General features: G+C 49.1%; 1 long non-coding RNA gene across 1 annotated transcript; it reads right to left on the bottom strand.

Moving 5' to 3' along the window:
• Window positions 1-3,802: 3,802 nt before the first annotated feature.
• Window positions 3,803-7,074, bottom strand: LOC142583399 (uncharacterized). The gene is made up of 2 exons (XR_012828612.1): window positions 7,017-7,074; window positions 3,803-3,969 (listed from the first exon to the last, which is right to left on the bottom strand). It is a non-coding gene; the product is annotated as an uncharacterized LOC142583399 (long non-coding RNA).
• Between the last annotated feature and the right edge of the window lie 442 nt (window positions 7,075-7,516).

Here is a 7,516-nt window from a genome sequence, read left to right as displayed (position 1 = left end):
GTTAAGAAAACTAAGGACCGTCTCTTGCAAGAGTACTATTGGCCAGGGTGTTTTCGGGACGCAGACCACTTCGTGAGGTCATGTGACACCTGTCAGCGGGTGGGCAAACCAGGGGACAAATCGAGGGCGCCGTTGAAATTGGTACCTATCATTACGGAGCCTTTTAGACGGCTCGTTATTGATACAGTGGGACCTCTGCCGGTAACAGCCACGGGGTACAGACACATTTTGACTGTGATCTGCCCAGCGACAAAGTTCCCTGAAGCAGTGCCGCTTAAAGAACTCAGCTCAGTTGAGATAGTCAATGCACTACTGTCCATATTTGCGCGAGTTGGTTTTCCTGCAGAAATCCAATCAGATCAGGGCACAGTGTTTACTAGCGCTTTGACGACAACTTTTCTCGAAAGGTGTGGGGTAAAGCTGCTACACAGCTCAGTGTACCACCCACAGTCGAATTCCGTTGAGAAGCTCCACTCCGTCATGAAGCGCGTGTTGAGAGCCTTGTGTTTTGAACATCAAACTGACTGGGAGCTGTGTCTGCCTGGGGTGATGTTTGCATTAAGAACCGCGCCGCATGCAGCTACGGGGTTTTCGCCAGCTGAGCTGGTGTACGGTCGCTCGCTTCGGTCTCCGCTTCGCATGCTTCGAGAATCATGGGAAGGCAGGGGCGACGACCCAGTCGTGGTGGAGTACGTGCTTAAGCTCCTCGAACGCTTAAGAAGGGCACAGGAGTTGTCAGGTGAAGCAATGACAAAGGCCCAGCAGAGGGCCAAGGTTTATTATGATCGGACCGCCAGGGCCCGTCGTTTTGAGGTGGGCGATGAGGTCATGATGTTGCGCACATCGCTAAACAACAAACTAGACGTGCAGTGGGAGGGCCCAGCACGAATTGTTCAGAAACTGTCGGACGTTAACTTCGTGGTAAGTCTGCCAGGAAAGCGGAAAGCACAGCAAGTTTACCACTGTAATCTGCTCAAACCTTATAGACAAAGGGAAGCAGTGGTGTGCATGATGGTAAACGTTCCTGAAGAGCTTCCGGTCGAGCTTCCGGGACTAGGCTCAGTGACGAACAGGGAAGACACCGGTCAAGTCATTAGTGACCTTATCAGTACAGCACCGCTGTCGCCTGAGCAGAAAACCGAACTACACCAGCTCTTACAAGAGTTTCAAGGTCTGTTCTCTGAGAGGCCTGGTAGGACTTCTGTACTTACTCATGATATAGAACTTACCTCCCCAGAGCCAGTACGATCCAAGGCGTATCGGGTGTCACCCCGCCAGAGCGAGATTATGGAGGCTGAGGTAAAGAAAATGCTACAGCTCGGTGTTATTGAGGCAGGTGAGAGTGATTATACCTCCCCTTTGATTTTAGTTGAGGTACCGGGCAAGGAACCTCGTCCTTGCGTCGACTACCGCAGGCTTAATTCCATCACTAAGGATCAAATTTATCCGATCCCTAACATCGAGGAGCGCCTTGAGAAAGTTAGTAGCGCTCAGTTTATTTCCACCCTAGATCTTGTCAGGGGTTATTGGCAGGTTCCACTTACAGAAGAGGCTAGTAGGTATGCGGCGTTCATTTCACCAATGGGAACATTCCGTCCTAAAGTAGTGAGTTTTGGTTTGAAGAACGCGCCATACTGTTTTTCAAGCCTCATGGATAAAGTGTTGCGGGGACAGCAAGAATTCGCTTTACCGTATCTAGACGACGTAGCGATATTCTCCGCATCCTGGTCTGAGCATATGGCACACTTTCGGGCAGTGCTAACCCGCCTGCGCGAAGCGGGCTTGACAGTAAAGGCTCCTAAGTGCCAGTTAGCACAGGCCGAGGTTGTCTACCTCGGTCACGTGATTGGTCAGGGTCGTCGCCGCCCCTCTGAAATAAAAGTGGCCGCTGTGCGAGACTTTCCGCAACCGCGCACAAAGACCGATATTCGGTCGTTCTTAGGTGTCGCCGGCTACTATCAGTGGTACATCCCCAGGTACTCTGATATCGCGGCTCCCCTGACGGATGCTCTAAGAAAGTCAGAGCCTCAAACAGTCGTCTGGGACGAGACAAAGGAAAGAGCTTTTAGCGCCCTAAAGAGTGCCCTAACAAGCCAGCCTGTGCTACGATCGCCAGACTATACAAAAGGGTTCGTTCAGTGCGATGCTAGTGAGCGAGGCATGGGCGTTGTACTGTGCCAACGGGAAAAGGGAGAAGTAGAACACCCCGTCCTGTATGCTAGTCGTAAGCTGACCAGTCGTGAGCAGGCGTATAGCGCCACCGAGAAAGAGTGTGCATGTCTCGTGTGGGCCGTTCAGAAATTGTCATGCTATCTAGCCGGCTCGAGGTTTATCATTGAGACGGATCACTGCCCTCTCCAATGGCTGCAGACCATCTCTCCCAAAAATGGCCGCCTCCTGCGCTGGAGCCTCGCTTTGCAACAATATTCCTTTGAGGTGCGTTACAAAAAGGGGAGTCTCAACGGTAACGCCGATGGCTTAAGTCGAAGCCCCTAACGTAGGAATCAGCCTCAAAATTGTTTGTTACTGATGTTTTTCTTCCTGAGGCAGGATTGTTTAACATATTGCTTTTGTTTAGTGTTTCAAAGTGATGATATGCTTTCTAGTGCAATTTTCCAATTTGTGGACGCGTTCTGAGTGATGCTAGACTACTGTAAGGAACTAGGCAGTGGTATAAAAGGGGAAAGAGCCTGGCAGGGCTTAGTGAGGGTTGTGCCGTGCTTGCTGACTGAGCGGTTGAGTTTCAGCGTAGTTCTAACGCTTGCCGGGAACGAGAACAAGAATGTGAACTCTCCCGAAGTCACTTTGCAGTGTCCTGTGCGAACCTGAACGAGAGAACGAGGCCTTCTCTGTGCGCTGCGCTCAAGAAACGTCGAGGGACGCCCGACTTCTGTTATGAGCATCATCGAGCGACATCCCTCCGGACAGCGGATGCAGTCCCCTGTCCATCGGGATCTCCTTCCCCCGGCGGGGCGGTCTGTTACGTTTCGCCTACGACGCGCGGTTTAGCCGGCGCGATTGCAACAAAGCGGCAGACATTTTGGCCCGTTCGGCGTCGCCGCTACGCTCCCCGCCAGGCGTTTCCAGGCGTTTCCAGGCGTTTCCAGGCATGTTCCGATGCCACGTGTCTTCATGTGCGTGTGTGAGTGTATGTGCCATTGTGCCCGACCGGCGGCGATGCGACAGCAGGGGGTCACCTTCTCCTCCCAGTCATTGTGCCCGACCAGAGGCGCTACGAGAGCCGAAGTTACCTTCTCCTCCCAGTCATTGTGCCCGACCAGAGGCGCTACGAGAGCCGAAGTTACCTTCTCCTCCCAGTCTTTGTGCCCGACCGGCGGCGCTACGACAGTGTGCGTCACCTTAGCCCATTGTACAATCACGTGCTCGTCTATTGAGGGGTTCCTTCTTGCCCTCAACTGCGAGAGTATAAAAACAGCTGCCCCCGGACGCCAAAAGGAGAGGGCTCCGATTTCTTCTGTTGAGTAAAGTGCTCTCCCGTCTCTCTACTTCGGTCAACCTGACCGCCAACTCTTTGCGATGTTAAAATAAACAAGTTGTTTTGTTGTTACCAGTCGACTCATGCTTTGCCGGGACCTTCGGATGCTTCCAGTTGTACCCCAGGCCGCCAGGCCAACGCTACCCTTGGGGCTTGCGACCCAGGTACAACCACGGGCGTCAGCGCCGAGTTCCCAACAAATCGTACCAGCGGGTACGACCACAACAACTCGTACCAGCGGTGCGATTAAAATACCCTCTATGAGGGTTGACAGTATTAATAAATAAATAAATAGACAACGAGGAATGTGGGTAAGAACACTTTATTTTCAGCACACATGTTTTTTTAATGAACGGCTGTTATACTGCTAAAATCTGCACATTTAATAAAAGTACACTGCTCTGCTTCATCACTCCATGCTAAGTGCAAGTATCCTGTACCAAGAAGTCAAACCAAGACGTGGGATGTTCAGTCTGTGAAAATAAAAACGAGTTTGAAACATTAATGTGCAAAAACTAAAGCACACTCAAGAAAATAAACACAGCACAGGAACATATCCAATGAATCAGAATTACCTTTGAGAGCAAACATATAGTTTCTATGACACAGTGAAGAAACCTTATTCCTCCGGCTTTTTTTGTGCGCGAGAAAATATGAAAGTGCATGCGTTCTCCCCATATTGTGTATCTGTCACCTTTTCACACACAACAAAGATGTCTCAATGTGCCCAACTGTCTCTGCATATCCATTTCTCTGCTCTCATACCATGATACCTGCAGTTAAAGGCTGTAGCAATGCTTAGCTTGAATGAACCTACGCAAGCTACATGCACTGTGCTGTTGAACATGGCATTGTAAGTTAAGATTCATGCACAGCACATTCATGTGCTATAAACATTTGATTGTTATTGTAGGCGAGATAAATAAAAAGAAGGTATGTAAATCAGAATGTTCCCTAATAAGCTGTGCATAAGTGCTCTCCCGTTTGGACAGAAGCCGAGCACAGCTGCAGTGAACAAGAAGTCAAATTATACAGCATTTATAATCTAGGTTTTAAATGTGCTACAGATTTTTCTGAATTCATGGTCGAAAATCTAGGTGTTTAAGGTGACAAACATTTAAACAGGTCTCTATTCGGACTGGTAATGCTATGTGTCACCTAGTTTGATAAAATATGCCATATCACTGGTCTCCCAAGCTAAGGCTGCTGTCCAGTTGCAAGTGCAAATTACTCAATTATGTCTAGGGCACGTTTGAGCAAAAGGCAGCCAAGATTACTGTGCCACTGAGGTCTATTTCCTGACATTTGGTTTCTTCTCAGAAAGCTACCTCTCTAAAAAAAAACCTGCACAACAACATAACCCAAACCTTTCTTGAGAAAAGCCATCACACTGGTCCTTGAACCCTAATTACACAGTGGCTCCTTGTGATGTAATGTTATGTACGTCAGCACCTTACAAAGTACAGGAAAATTTAATAATGGCAGCGTGACAGGTACACAAAAAAGTAAAGGGATAAAACATCACACAGGCTGCCATCAGTGTTCATATCTCTGTTTCAATGTGGATGTTTTTAGCAGTGAATACATGTTCTCATTAAACTGAGTCATAATATTACAAAAGCGAAGGGCAAGGGTCTTTACATTCTAAACTGACAAATGTGCTTTATTACGATTCACCGCAATACAGGAGGTGTTTTGCAGTGAACGGTCACGTAAGGTTTTGGCTAACTATGGCGGGCGTGTCCTGCAGCGAGGCCTCTTGTGTATTGCGGTAAAGCGTATTATTGTGACAAGAGCTAACCTGGCATGTATGGCTTTAGCCAACAAAAGTTCTCAAGACATCATGATGCATCCTGCCGCGAAAATCTGCTTTGTTGAGAGTAGAACATTAGGTTCGTCGCTGACAGAAACCATACATTCCAGATTCACGTAAATCTTTCCCAATATCAGCATGATTCACCGCAACACACAAATATGTTGCGGTGATAACGGTGGTCGAACAGGCTGGTGCAAATGTTTCGACAGGGGAGCGTGCCTTCATCAGGGCAACTGCTTTCCTTGGCAGTTTTCATATACGTGAGCCCCCGCCCCCCCCCACTTCCAACAGGGGAGATTTAGCTGGACCTTTGCCAAGAAACGTACCGACAAGTGTTTGGTAGTGGCTGGTAGAGATGCAGGAGTCTAAAAAGCGTTGCGAAATTCGGTTCCGTAAGGTTAACTTCACCGCAATACAAATATGTTAAGCAGTTAGACATACATGTTTTGCGGTGAATCATAGCAAGGGTACCTGGCCTTTGATGCAAAGCAGCTTCCCAAGAGGCACGCTAATCCAGTGGCTAGTTATGCAGTTCCCCGCATGCGAGTGAGTTCCCTGCGTTCGGCGGTTTCCCAGTGACATACAAAATGACATTGATTGACTGTGTTGTAAATGGGCGACGGCACTATATGCTGATGCAAAAGCGTCATTTCGCTTTCGAAAACTGCGCTCGGCTAAAGAGAACACCTTGACTCGCATATGACCAAAGCAGTTGAACAGGAAACTACGAAATTACGTAGCTATTATAGAAGAAATCAACAGTTCAGAAAAAAATGGCCGTGTAAACATTAACTGGCTTACGAGGTCGACAAACCAACGGTTCAAAGCATCACAGCCACGTCCGAAATAGCGCTGAAGGCCGGCCAGTACACTTACGCGCCTCGGCGCGCGTAATGTAATAGGAGACGGCAGGTCCACAAGTACATCATTAAGGAACACGTATATGTCGGTGAAAGCGGTCACTCTTCAGTTCTGACATGCTTCACCGCGTAACACTAGTATACTGCGGCGAAGCTGACTTCAGGACGCCGATTTCTTCAACTCATCTAGCGAGGCAGGTCCGTTTATCACGCTTGGCAACTTTCGACATTTTCTGCATTAATTTCATTTGTTCTGTTTAATTTTATTATCACAGTGACCCTGTATCACGCAGTAGCAGAGCTAGTGCCGCGTCTTAGCTGCGTTAGGAAAGGTAAGCGTGTATGCAGCAGGCACGGCGGCATTGGCTCTTGTTTGGAAACTTCAAGAGACGCTCTCCCGCGGAGCGATGCCATTTGTATTATTAAAAGAATGCAGGTGATGATTAAATGAGCCGCAGCAAAGCTGTAAAAAAGCAGTAGTAATGCTGTTCTAAGATCCTCTCGCTCGAGCGAGATAGTCTTAGAAAAAAAGCGCGATGTAACGCGATCTGACGGAACTGCTCGTCATGCCAGTGTTTTCTTACGTCCTCGTTCTTACGCGCACCCTCCCCTGAATCAGACTACTGAATGGTTCTGTGCACGCACTGACGATCCTGACGAAGGCAATACCACTCACATGAGCAGCTCCATATAAGATGCCACGGCCCATTCCACATGCCGGCTGCAATTTGACGCGGCCATGAGGCAAAATATGCGCACAAGGTACCTAATGGTAACGCATCAAACAGCTCACAGCCCCAATCTTTTATTACACGCATATAGCGTGGAAAGATGAATTACTCACGCTCTAAGTGGGCACGGAATACGAACCGCTTCGCAGTGCAGCCGGCTCCGTAAGACAGGCGCCATCAAAATGAGCGGATGTGACATCATGGGTTATAGCGGACGTGACGTCATGGGTGAACGTAGACATTTCGGGCACCTTTCGTCTGCTGTGCCCCGGGCACAACAGACACGGCCCTTTGAGTGAGCCCAGTGAGCGCGTCTTTGTGGATGCAAACCGCCATTACTCGCGAGGCGCGGCAGGCGCTAGGGGCGCGGACGCGAGCTTACGCGCGTCCGCAAGCGTACGTGTGGTCTCGGCTTAAGCTAGGAGAAGTGCGGTTATCGCTTTCTCTCAACCAGCGTGTGTTGTGAAGATAGATTCATTAGCAGGCACGTACCCAGGATTTTTTTTCAGGGGGGGGGGGGCAACAACTCCACCACCATCATCATCATCAGCCTGTTCTATGTCCACTGCAGGACGAAGGCCTCTCTCTGCGATCTCCAATTACCCCTGTCCTG

The sequence above is a fragment of the Dermacentor variabilis genome, chromosome 5 (assembly GCF_050947875.1).
Source record: "Dermacentor variabilis isolate Ectoservices chromosome 5, ASM5094787v1, whole genome shotgun sequence".
Lineage (NCBI taxonomy): Eukaryota > Metazoa > Arthropoda > Arachnida > Ixodida > Ixodidae > Dermacentor > Dermacentor variabilis.
The sequence above is the reverse complement of the archived record's forward strand: the minus strand, read 5'-3'. Positions and strand labels throughout refer to the sequence as shown.